The sequence below is a fragment of the Amblyomma americanum genome, chromosome 5, assembly GCF_052857255.1.
Source record: "Amblyomma americanum isolate KBUSLIRL-KWMA chromosome 5, ASM5285725v1, whole genome shotgun sequence".
Taxonomy (NCBI): domain Eukaryota; kingdom Metazoa; phylum Arthropoda; class Arachnida; order Ixodida; family Ixodidae; genus Amblyomma; species Amblyomma americanum.
The window spans coordinates 99,178,018-99,192,055 of NC_135501.1; positions in this window are offsets into that span (position 1 = coordinate 99,178,018).

Here is a 14,038-nt window from a genome sequence, read left to right on the forward strand (position 1 = left end):
GCGTACGTGCGTGACGAAACTGCCTCTGTAGGTTTCACCCATCCGGCAATCTTTTATGTCAACAGCGGCAGCAAAAGTTGTACCTTTGCCTCTGGGCTTGCGCAAGCTCAAGGTTGTAAACACTTTTTCAGTTGCCTTGTGATCCCTTATTGATTCATCTGATGACGCAGCGACAAAGTTGTCCGACTTGAAGTTATTTTGTTTTCTGGCTGAAATATCTCGAACACCTGCTTGTATTTCAACATGTTGCCGTTTCGCACTGCGGAAATTTTTCTACGTCACCTATCTGCCGCGCTCTCTTGCTTCCACCTTCCTTTCAAGGGGCGGATAGAATTGTTATGCTTGCTAGTCTTTATTCTTTTTATCTTTTTTCTTTGAATACGTAACACAAAGGAGTGAGTTTTTGTCCTGAAATATTTTTTATACTCCTTTATTGCCGAGTCAGCGGGTGGCAACTGACTTTGACAGCAGGGCTAAGTCCACCGCATCCCTTACCAACATAAATCTCAATAAAAAAAGATGGCGGAGGGGGACACGAGAAAGATGTTCGCCATTTCTCGGAGTAGCCTGTGGTGACGTGGTCTGTCTGTTTCGGAGGAAAATAATAAAGAGAAATTGCGCGCTTGAGCAAGGCGGATTTAAAGTGGTGGCGAAGGCTGGGCCGAAAAGTGGTTTAGCGCGACTGCAGCACAACCAGAGGATGGGGGGAAAACACTCATATAAAGAAATGATAAAGCTACAAAATTGGAATGTAATCTGCCAATAGAAAAGAAAAAAAATATATTAGCACCTTGTTTTATGAAAGAGGTAAGTCATTTTATTAAAACCTGGCAAATTTTGTATTTTTGCAACACTCTTGACCTGTCCCCTATTCATAGTGTGCGGTGCATTACAGCGCGTCTTTGCAGGCCTTGTTTCGATACCCGGCTAACCCGGCCACGCCAGTGTCTGGAAGTGTTGCTGCCTTTCTATGCTGCCCCTCCTTTACCAGTCACTTTCATTGCGTTCCCAATTGCACATTAACAAGGCCATAACTAGCAGGAACTCGAGCACACAAGGCGAGCACATTTGACTGGCAAAGGTTGGGGCGCGCTGAAAGGCAGCAACCTTCGAGAGGTACGGGCTCGAAAACGCGGATTCTACAGAAAGACCGCTTTATAATTCGCGCCAAAGCATACCTATGCGTGACGTCATTTTACGTCACGTTTGCGTAGTTTGCCCCCCAAAATCCAGGTGGCGCTGGAGTGCCCACGAGCCGCCATTTTTTGGACCAATGGGCGTCTATGGAGCCTTCGCTACCAGTGTACATCTACCTTGGCTTGAGTCTGATACATGCCGGCCAAACGTTTCTTGTTGTTGAAACGTAATAACACTGCGGTGCGGGACATTGGGATATTAATACTCGTTTGTGGAATGCCTTAGTCACTGCTCAGTAGAATCGTAGTAGCGGTGGGAAGAATGAAACATTGCCACCATGCTTTTTGCTGAGCTTAGAATTTTGTCTCAGCGGGTGCTCTCCAGAAAGCGCTGAAAATTCCCCTGTTGCTTGAGTGCAGGCTATAAATTACCCGGCAGTTTGGTGCATCAAGCCGACTGCACTGCAGTCATGAGCGAAGTTCTGGTTGACATTTCAGTAACGATCGAATTAACTGTGCAGGTATTATTGAGAGATGGGTGATCCATAATTTATTTTTGTTACCTGTGTGAACCCTAAGCAATATATGCAGCAGAAATGAAACAGAACCGCTGAATTTATAGTCTTGGACGCGTATTTAACAAACCCAACTAAACACGCACCGACTACACCATTTTCCTTCGTTATATATATATATATATATATATAAATATATATATATATATATATATATATATATATATCTATATATATATATATATATATATATATATATATATATAAAAGGAAACGAGGGCTCGTTTGACAAACTTATGAACGGAGCCAACAGTCACCGAAACCACTGTGCATAGAGGAATGTTTAATTTTTTATGTGTTGTGCTTAACAGTGGGATAATATTACTTAGATTAATCTACCGCTTAAAGAAAATTACTTATAAAGCAGCAGAAAAAACAACCATGCCGCCTGTCGTATCCGAACCCACGACCTCCAAATATCGCGTCCGTTCTATATATATATATATATATATATATATATATATATATATATATATATATATATATATATATATATGAAGGGAGCCAACAGTCAGCGAAACCAAGGTGCATGTGCATAGGGGTATGTTTGTTAATTTTTTTTATTTGTAGTGCCAATCAATTGGTTTAAAGAAAATTACTTATAAAGCAGCAGGAAAAACAATCTTGCCGCCGGTGGGATTCGAGCCGACGACCTCCGAATATCGCGTCCGGTGCTCTACCAACTCAGCTACCGAGACGGCTGTAATATATGCTACTTTCGTGGGTATTAATCTTTTCCGTGTAAGCGAACCTTGAGAGTGTTCACCAGCGCCATTCTCGTTCATAGCGGTGGACGTAGCACGTCCTGTATTACCGAGAATGTGACGTAGAACGTCATCTAACAGCTGGGGCGGAAACAGTGCGATAGCCCTCTTATGCTACCTATAGCATCAAGACTGCCAGAACCGAGACCCCGTTAAGCTATTAGCAGACGATGCAAATGAAATAAGGGGCTGGTTTGACAAACATATCAAGGAAGCCAACACTCTCCGAAAATAAGGTGCATGGGGGCATGTTTTTTTTTTAATTTGTAGTGCCAAGCAATTGGTTTAAAGAAAATTACTTATAAAGCAACAGAAAAAACAACCTTGCCGCCGGTGGTGTGTGTGTGTGTGTGTGTGTGTGTGTGTGTGTGTGTGTGTGTGTGTGTGTGTGTGTGTGTGTGTGTGTGTGTGTGTGTGTGTGTGTGTGTGTGTGTGTGTGTGTATGTGTGTGTGTGTGTGTGTGTGTGTGTGTGTGTGTGCGTGCGTGTGTGTGTGTGTGTGTGTGTGTGTGTGCGTGTGTGCGTGTGTGTGTGTGTGTGTGTGTGTGCGTGCGTGCGTGCGTGCGTGTGTGTGTGTGTGTGTGTGTGTGTGTGTGTGTGTGTGTGTGTGTGTGTGTGTGTGTGTGTGTGTGTGTGTGTGTGTGTGTGTGTGTGTGTGTGTGTGTGTGTGTGTGTGTGTGTGTGTGTGTGTGTGTGTGTGTGTGTGTGTGTGTGTGTGTGTGTGTGTGTGTGTGTGTGTGTGTGTGTGTGTGTGTGTGTGTGTGTGTGTGTGTGTGTGTGTGTGTGTGTGTGTGTGTGTGTGTGTGTGTGTGTGTGTGTGTGTGTGTGTGTGAGATCATCATCATTATCACACTGAAGTTCATTCTGCATAATTTGAAGCACTACCTATATTTATGTAGCGACACTTAAAAGTATGCAAAGCAACTTCATTTCACCGCCTTCTTTGGGTAAAGACCAGATTCGATATACGCGGCTTAATCCATGGTGTGCAAGGGAGCAGCAATGAATAAAAGGAAATTATTCCATTCCACAAACTGATGTTTCGCAAATTTAACGTAGCCACGTTTCATGTAGAATAAAGCATGCAACAAGGCAATATTTTTCATACTATATTTATAAACGCACGACTGCGCACAGACCCTCTAGCCGGAGTTTTTATATACTCTCAGCTGAATACAATCAGGCATCAAAGATGAAGACCATTAATTAGGTATTCCTGCAATGCTTGCACACCTGAACAGCTATCTGGAATCGAGCGATCTTCGTTTTGCTTTTCTGTTTTGTTCAGTCTTGAGATATCCTCGCGGAAACGAATGCGCGCGCAAGAAAAAAAAAACGAAGGGGAGATTTCTTGAAACCAGTGCCAAAACGTGAAAGGCAAAGTACGGTGGCACTACTGTCAACGAAATGATTAGAAAGGGAAACTTCGTGAAGGAAACGTTCTCATGCCTCGTTCCCAAGAGCAGCTTAGTCAAGCGAGGAACGGTCGCAGTGATTGGTCGTTTGATCGTCTGATATCGAAAGAACAATTGTATATTTCATGACAAGTACTTTTAATTACTGGGCGCATTGTCAGTACCCTAATGTTTTCAACCAAGTTCACTGAACGAAAATAGGCTTGTAAAGAGTAGAGGCACAAAATAAAGGATATAAAGTGTATGGATCTCATTACAGATCGCTTCACGCGTCCTCAGCGCTTGATGGTGTTTTAGCAGAATTTTTTAACGGGGTGACTCAGGAAAACTAAAAAGGTACGGGGCAGCCGCTAACTGATAACTGTACGTTTTGTTAAAGATACGTTCTCGAGGAAATGAATGCGTTTACCGAGCTACGCACAAAAACATGTACATGGTAGAGAATTGAGATCACAGGACCAAAAATGCAAGTGATAGTAGAAAGCAAGAAGCGCAAAGAACATTTATTGTGCTGTTTTGATCATTGATTTAGGATTAGCTGTATATTTTTCTGTTTTATTTTTGTTATATTTCTCCGCCCACCTCACGTAATACCCCGTCAGGGGCCTTCCAAGGTCAACTATATCCTAAAGCAGAGCCACTGTGTATACGGATCTTTATCTTTTCTTTTAATTGCGTCGTCTTTCTAATGACCCCAAAACAAAAAAGTATTATTTTGAAAGAAACGTAAGAAAAAAACATTAAATCATCAAAGTGGTTGGAAACTTTCACTGTAAAAAGCACTATGACCGTTCGATGCCTACTTGACTGATTTACTATCAGCGCGAGACAAGAACAAGACAATATGGACACGGTGGCACCGCCGTGACAATGTCGCCTGACGTTATGCTGTTCATACAGGTTTCCTGCGCGTGCCTAAGCTTCATTGCTGGAGACGCAACAAAATCATTGGACGCCGGACGCACCACGCTTCGCTACGATGCTTCTGTGTGGGCGGTGTATCCAGCCAGTCTGCAGAGGGCACCTGTACCCAGGATCAACGCCACGTGGACAGCATCTTCAGTTCACCATCCGGGGGCGTGATGTCGTCAGAACGCATGCCAAGAATGCATCGGCAGCTGCATTCTATAAAATCGGGACTATCGCCTACCAGTTTCAGCGGGCACGACGGTACCGTCGTGACAATGTCGCCTGCCGTTGCGCTTTTCATGCAGGTTAGTGACCAAAAAAATGACCTCTATAGCGATTTTCTTGGCGTTGTAGTGCTGCCGTGTCTACGAGTTGTCGTTGACTGTATATGCGACTGTTTTTCCTTTGCGGGCCTGTTGTTGGGACTCTGGCGATATGGAGAAGAATCCAGGACCTATAACAGACGATATGTGCAAGGAATTGCTCCACAATCAGAGGGAAATTTTGTGTTTAAGCTTGCTGCGGTTCAAGAAAAGCAAGACTCGTTTGAAAGAAGAATCTTAGACATGTAGAACCGGCTTCTTCTTATTAAAACTAAGGTACAAAGCTTAGGCGAGACCCGGAACGGGCTCGCAACTATTGAAACAATTGTAGCTGGACGCAATCGCGATACTTCTAGTCTGGTCAAACATCTCGACGATTTGGATAACCGTTCACGACGAAATAACATCATTATAAGAGGTATAGCAGAAGACAAAAATGAAAGCGAAGAAACCATTGTAAGCAAAGTAAGAGATGAAATTTTTAGCGCTACTCTAAAGGCGAATGTAACTTCCATTGAAAGAATTCACAGATTAGGCAAGAAACGTTCTGGTAAAACTCGACCAGTCATCCTGAAGGTGCCTGACAATAGAAATACAATGAAAGTTATGCATAATTGCACTAAACTAAAGGATACGACTTACAGTATCAGTGAGGATTTTTCTAATAGAGCACAGAGAATAAGGAAAAAGCTATGGGAATCGGCTAGTGAGCAAAAAAAGCCAGGAAAGAAAGTAATGCTTATTTTTGATAAATTGAAGGTGAATAACACGCTGTACAGCTGCAATGAAGAGCGTGAGGAAAAGTTTAAGCTGGAAAGTGATTCAGGGACAAGCGATAACTGACAAGTGCTAGGTCAACATGTTTGCTTCAAAATTATCAACGTTAATGCGAGAAGCCTATTAAACAAAGCGCACTCGCTTGAAGCTTTAGTTATTGATCAGGAACCTGACATTGCCGTAATTACGAGAACTTGGTTGAACAAAACTATACCCTTCAGTTAAATCGCACCACTTGTTTACTCGCTGGTTAGAAAGGATCGGGATGGAAGAGGCGGTGGCGTGGCTCTTCTGGTCAAGAGTAACATCGTTTTTTTACGGTTTAGAAGCACCAGTTAATATTGAGGCTGTATGGATTAAAACGAAATTGAATAATCGCACTGTACTCATTTGTAGCGTATAGAGGGCTTCAAATTCTCCTGTAGAACATATCTTGCAATTAAGAGAATTCATGAAAACGTATATGAAAGAGCAAGAGAGCATACTCTTACTAGATGACTTTAATTTCCAGCTATTGACTGGGATTCGAACGTGGTCGCAAACACAGATGTTTGTTCTTCTGAGGTGTTTATGGATTTAGTATTTTTGTACAATTTAACTCAGCTTGTTAACGAATCTACTAGGGTGTGTGTAACCAGGTAATCAGTATTTTATCTTATTTTAATCTCCAGTGCTTTGACAACGTATGTGAATGCATGCCTTGTTGATGAAGGGTTATCTGACCATAAAATGGTTATCTTGTCCTTGAACATCTCTTCGTACTACATGCACCAGGAATCAAGCATCCAATATCTGGACTTTAAAGCTGCTGACGATGTTAGTGTTTTGGATTACCTGGAAAGGTCGCTGATAACTTCATGTCTATTTATGAACCAAATTGTGGTGCTGGTGACCTGTGGGAAATTTTTCAAAGATTACTATGCATTGTATTAGGCAATTTACTCCAATGAGCGTCAGAAAGTGCAAAAGAAAGAACCCATGGATTACAAGGGAGATACTTCATGTCAAACGCAGGATTAAAAGGAAACGGAAAGCTTGTTCTCGAGACCCGAGTGCCCAGAACAAGACTTTACTTCATAACAAGAGGCTAGATCTTAATCGCCTCTTGAAGAAATTCAAGGAGAGATTCTTAATGTAACACTGAAAACTTTTCTTTGTGAATCACCTAGCAAATTTTGGATATATGTAAACCCCACAAATAAGCAACATAAAGCTGAGGATGAACGAAGTACTAAAGTTCGTGCTAAATATTTCAATTGCTTTTTTTGCTCCGTGTTCACGAACGATGATGGCATACTCCCATACTTATATGACTGCTCTGATCACCCTTGAGTCTCTGACCTTCTGATCAAAGAAGGAGTCCTGAATCTTCTTCTGCGTATTAACACAAAGAAATCCACCAGCCCGACAACATATAGAATGAGTTTCTATATAGTTGTGCTCAGTGGGTCGCTAATAATCTTGCTATAATCTTTAAACCTTCGCTTACCCAAGGAACATTTCCTACAGCCTGGAAACAAGCAAAAATAATTCCGGTTCACAAAAGTGGGACCACATCAGACTTAGGCAACTACAGGCCCATTTCTATTACGAGCGCCTGCTCCAAACTGCTTGAGCACATAGTCTGTAATTATCTCTGAAATTATCTGGAAACTTACAATTTGTTATTTATTTATTTATTTATTTATTTGAAATTCCTTATAGGCCCATTGGGCATTGTGTATGGGGGGCGAAAAAAAGATATAATACAGTGCATTAATAACCAAAGGAAACAAAAGGAAACGTACGCGACGCAAAATAATTCACTACAATACAGGATAATGTGCTCACCGAACGTGGAAACAAAGCGCGATTAAGGCAAACACGGAAGCATGGCAAGCAAACATAAGTAAGAAAACATCCGAATGGCACGAGTGTAGCAGCAAAGCAAAGAACAATAATAGACTTGAACGTAGGTGTGCTAAATGACGGTTTCAGTGAAATATGTGATGAGTTTAGAATGAAAAGATTCTAGGTTAGACGCGGAAGCGATGTTGTCTGGCAGATCATTCCATAATCTGATGGCTCGTGGTAATGCAGATGAGTTAAAAGCCAATGTGTCACCATATATTCTTGCGAAACTAAACTGATTATATTATCTTTTCGACGTGGGGGATGAGACATCGAGTTGAAATGAGGTAGTTCTATTGAAGTGCGCAACTTGGTTTTCGTAAGAGGTTGTCTACAATAACGCAGCTTGTTCATATCAGGATCTTTCACAAACAATAAATATCCGAGAACAGATCGACAAAATTTTCTTTGACTCTGCCAAAGCTTTTTATAAAGTATCACATCCGAAACTCTTGCTCAAAATATATGCAATATTTAGAAATCCCAATTTTCGGAAATGGTTTACATCCTACCTTCAGTCTCGTTAGCAGTATGTTGAATTAAATAAAATTAAATCCAGGTCTAAACCTGTTTGGTCTGGAGTACCTCAAGGCAGTGTTTTGGGGCCTCTGTTATTTCTAATCTTTAATAATGATTTGCTTTTCATATAACGATTCCAATAAGATTGTTCGCAGACGACTGCGTCATATATAATAGGGTTGACTCTTTAAGTGACCAGCTAGACTTTATTAACAAGTTGCAAAAAATTCCACCTTGTGCAATGATTGGCAAATGTCACTGAACTCACTAAAATCAGTCTGTGTGACTATCACAATGTAGAAGGCGCCCCTGGGCTAGAACTACAGCATTGGTCCACACGAACTAAAAAGGGTTATAGAAAATAATAATTTAGGAATAATATTCATTCCGGATTTGAGGTGGAACACGCAAATCAATGAAGTGTGTAGTAAGGCTAATAAAGTTCTGTGGGGTCTCAGGCGCAGACTGTATACTGCAACTCCTGAAGTGAAAACCATAGCCTATAAGATGTAATAAGGTCAATTATTGCATATTCTAATAATAATATGGGACCCACACACTGCAAATAACTGACATAAATTGGACAGGATTCAAGGACTGGCTTCAATATTCATATTTAATAAATACCAGCGCGTGCACTCCCCTACTCAAATATGCATGCGAGCTAACCTTCCCCCCTTAGAACTAAGGGCGAAGTTTGACAGAATACATTTTTATTCCTAATTATTCGTAACCAGGTTAAGATTGACTTACCTAAATTTTGTGGAATTTCACCTGACCAACGCTCCAGACACATTCACAGTTTGCACATACAGCCACCGGTTACACGGAAGGACACTTTAAAATACAGCTTTTTTCCAAGGACGATTAAAGAATGGAATGAACTACCAGATCCAGTTGCCATATCTTCATCTGTCAGTGCTTTTACTGCTGGGTTAGATGCTCTTATCTTCCCTGACATGATTGCGTCTATGTGGATTCTGTTTCTGATGTGTATAATACGAGTGTATTTTTTTCTCACTTGTTCACTGCATGCCAGTTTTTACATATACTACCACTGCTTTGCAATGGCGTTGTGTTTTTGTTGTCGACTTGGAGCGAGACTTACCTTTTCTTTGTTGATTTTTTTCACAACTCCTTTAAAAGCCCTTCTTGGGCTGACAGTATCAATAAACCAAGAAACAAACAAACAAATACAGTACGCAAATACTAAGCACAGAAAATTCAAGTACTGCAGTGGAAATAGGAGGTTGTTTGATTAGCATTTTCGATTACTGGTCACTGCGTCTTGAAAGAATAAATCAACTTCTCTAGTATTTATTTTCGACAACTGAGAATTTGTAGCGTTTCCGTTCCTACTCTAATTGTGCTCTCGAATTTTGTTTAGAGCGTAATGCAGATGTAATCGGCGCGGTTGGGGGCAGCTGGTGCCTGTATCGTGGGGCATGGGCCGACCGCAGCGCCAGATTTCCCTCTAGTGACCTTAGTATAAAACTCAATGCACTTTTTGTGACCACGGCGATGTGACGCGAATCTTATTAGGTGTCGATTAGGCGTGATGTGCAGTAGGCGCAGTGACAAAGAAGACACGTTGCTTCTCTCGAGACTGTCAACCATAAGAACAGAACAAAGCCGCGCAAGTGCTGGCGAATGTGGCGTCAGCGCAATACCCCTTCTTCACATAAGATACTCCGAATGTAAAGAAAAAAACTGGATTTTTATTTACGCCAGCCCTTTTGATGTCATAGCATTGCCAGCGCTGTAAGCATCAACATACTTCCTAACACGTGCTAACAATAAGGCTGATTACCTAATAGTGAACAGCTAGCTTTTTAACTATTACTCTTAGTCTCCTTATTTATTGAGAGGCGTCTAGCCCCTCATAACCAATATCCATACCAGTTTTTAGAATTTCCAATACTCAGTTACCCTTGGCGCTGTGGCCCAGCAAGTTTCGCTACGTCCGGTAAAAATGCATGCGCTTTCCAGAAGGTAACAGGAAAAGCAACCCCTCAAGTGCACGTAACTCGTCACAATAGCCACACTATGTTGGGCCACAGCGCCGAGGGTAACTGTGTTTTCTAAATTCTAAAAACTGATAGGGATATTACTTATGGTAGGCTACACGCCTGTAAGTAAATTAAGAGAATATCAAAAATAGTTAAATAGTTAACATTAAATATTACTTAACCAGCCTCCTTCTCTGCACGTCTCAGCTGTTTTTTCATGCGCCACGCCGCTCACAACAGTAAGTCGAAACAAGCGCTCTTGTAACTCAAAAAACCTATTTTTAAAAATTGCGGAACATCTAAGGTGAAACACATGGCATAACCGCAGCCGGAGCTTCGCACGCGGTGCACAAAGCAGGCGGCATTGGCAACTATAAAAAAGCGCTGCCCAAAAAGTACACCGCAAAAAAAAAAGCTGAGGTGATCGCAAAACTGAGGCCGTTTGCTCACTACGGCGTGAGGCATTTCTAACGAGCCAAGTCTAATGAAACTTGGCTTGATTATAGATTCTCTTTAGCAGGTGTCACACATGACATGATTCGATTTAGAGTAGATGCAATTACAGGACTATTACGCCGGTTTTTCCAAAAAATGAAGGTTTCCTAAAAGAACGCAATGTACTGAAAATGTGCTTTTAACATCCGCCCTAATCAAACTGGAGTTATCTTCCTGCAAATTAGTATGTAATAGCAATAAAATTTGGTGGGTAACAAGATTACACTACTTGAATTTCATTCAAGCGTCAAAAGTTGAAATGCCCTTTTTTAACTAGACAGCAGCGATGAACGCAACAGCCAAAAGGCTGCGCAAAGAAAGGTGTTGGCTTGAGAGAGATAGGTGGTCCTGTATTATGCTTCGCATAGAACAAATTAAATTAGCAATGGCGCGACGGCCACAGGCGATGAAACTGTAGTTACAATTAAGAGCAGATTGCGGTTTACTCTTGCGTTATGTTTCGATGGGATGAGTTAACGAATAAAATACGAGCAGTGTTATCCCCTGATCGCTGTTTACTATCAGAGCACGATCAAGAACTCGATGTCTTCAAAATTAGTTTGGAGTCCACAAACACTGCGCCTGCTTATCTATACCTTCTATTACCTAGTTTTTCAGCTTCCAGCCGTTATTTCAACAATTTTTCTCACATTTCTGTCTGTCATCAATCATACGTGATTGCCCCTATACATCAGTGAGTGGTAAAAGGAAAATGAGTGAATTTGACGCTGATCAAAGCATATTTGATTTATTTAGACGTTCCTCGACTACTAACCTGCTAGTTCTTTTTCGGTGGAAGTTACTGTTTTTTCTTGTTTTTCTCCGAACAGTGTTATGAAATAAACTAATAAACACTCTAACCGAAGGAACACTGCAGTTCATTCATAGCAGTACTTTATTTGCACCTGTTGCATCACCTGTCCATTAATTAGGCTTCAACGCTTATTCGTAAGTCACAGTTCCTTGTTCATAAAACGCAGTAAATATTTGAGGGATTTCCATCGCGAACATTTTTATTTGACTCACTAAAATGCGCTGTCTGGCAACAATTAGCATCGCAAATCTGGAAGTGGAATAGAATGCATTGGTGTTAATAGCTTCTATCATAATTCAATCCACGCCGTATACCAAACAGACACAAAATTATTACAACGTGGCCATTATAAAACAACGCAGATCTGGTACGAGGTTTCTTGGAAAATTGTGTCCCTTAAAAAAACCTAAATATTCGTGAAAATATAATACCACATGGGGAATAACGGAGGCATGAAAAACAATTATACGCATGCTCACTACGACAGGCAAATAGTACTGTGAACTAAAAATGAAACATTACGAGAACCTAACTTGCCGCAGAAAAAGGCTAAAACCAAAGTGAAAACACAAGGAACCCGGTAGACTAGGGCGATGTTTTCCTACTGCGCACAGTGTGTATAGCAAATTACAGCTCTCAACGGTGACGCTCCCAAGAAAGAGTAGAAACATACAGGTCTATAAAAATATATACTCAATAAGAAACGCTACGCACCTTGGGTGCTTGCAGGCGCTGCATATCTGCAAGAGGAAACTACCTGGGTCGCAGAACGCCTAGAGCAGTGATTTCGACTAGAAGTGCGTAGTGAAGACAAACACTCGTGCAAAGTTCTCAGAGCGGTTGTTTCCGGGAAAACCTGGAAGTTGCTTCTCAGAGACTAGAAATGCGACTGCATAGGAAAGAGAAAATTGCCTCAGCTTCGTAAGGCCTAGTAACGTGTTAGGGGCACGAAGTCTGCGTTTGTGGTTGCCACTTTTCAAAATTTTTTCTCCAGGAGTCTAGGGCTCTTTTCAGGAAGTCAGTAATGCTGGCTAAATATGAAATTGCTGCCTGAAAGAATGGCATCGCGATTTTGTGCCTAGAGTTAAAATTCAGTTTTATAATGCAAGAAAACGAAATAGACGTCGCCGACTAGCACTGTGGAGTTAGGAAGCGTTGTTGTTGCCCCTGAAGCAATGGAAGCTTTGTCTGGTGCTGTTAGTTTTTCTTCACTCACGCGATGGAATCTGTCATCAAAGAATACTGCAGCTGATCTTTAGGCGCAAAAATTTCTTTAGTTCATAACAAAAAAATATATAAATTGGAGCATAAATGTGTTCTCGGTAAAATAAGGCATGAAATTCGCGGGCATGGAAACGTGCGGCAAGCATACTTTCCTCAACGTTTTAAGCCAGTCATGTTATTTTTTGTATTAAAGGGTTTTCCATATACACACACAAATGTTCAGATTTTTGTCGGTAGTAGGACATAATGCGTTTTTAAATAATAAAGTTGGCCAGTCTGTGCTGATGATTATTACGTGCTGAAATTCCTTTCGGTTATTTCGCTCAACATGCAGTTAACCATTATTGAAATTTATGCTCAGTAATACCAATTTACGACAAGCGAAATAAAATAATGACATTGCATGACTGGTGTAAGATTCCAGAACTGCACGCGGATTGTGCAGAACGACGTAGAGCTTACACCTTAGATCACTTGCTGTTCTTTACAGCGCGCATACATCACCAGGAATAAGGAGGTCTTGCATTTCAGTTCCGCTGATATAACACCGCCGTGACAGGGATTCCACTCAGGTACCTTGGGCCCAGGAAAGAAAAGCAAAAACGCTGAGCCACCACGTTGAGTTTGAAATAAAACTTAGTATCCCATAACGGGTTTGATTCTTATGGTCAGAATGATATGGCAACTTTACAAAGGTACATTTCTTTGAGTGAAAAAAAAAGAAGGAGCATCCTGTTGAGAGCAAAACTTTAAATTATATGTCGTCATGTCGACGTCACTTTTTGAACGTCGCATATTGACACAGCAGACTCTTGGCACGATGAAGCATGCTGTTTAGTGATGCGAAAAAATTTTGAAAAGATCTTTACATAGAACTTTTCTATGTAAATAACTCTGCTCTAGGTCGCCGTTCTCTAAATAGAGCCTTTTCTAACGGCAAGTGACGGCAGAACGGGGCACATTATCTTAAAAATATCTTGCATGTAGCAAGCAAGGTTTTTGCAGGTAACAGCAAAATTTTTTGTGAGCGTGAACTAAAGTAACGCGCACGTCTCGAAAACAAAAAAAAAAGAGGAAAGGCCATGGTACAGGAGCCTGACTCAGCTCCCCTGCGCAAAAGCGTTCCCAGGAGCTTACGTGGATATCGCCCGATGCCACCACAGGTCACTGCTTAGCCAGAAATTTTGTT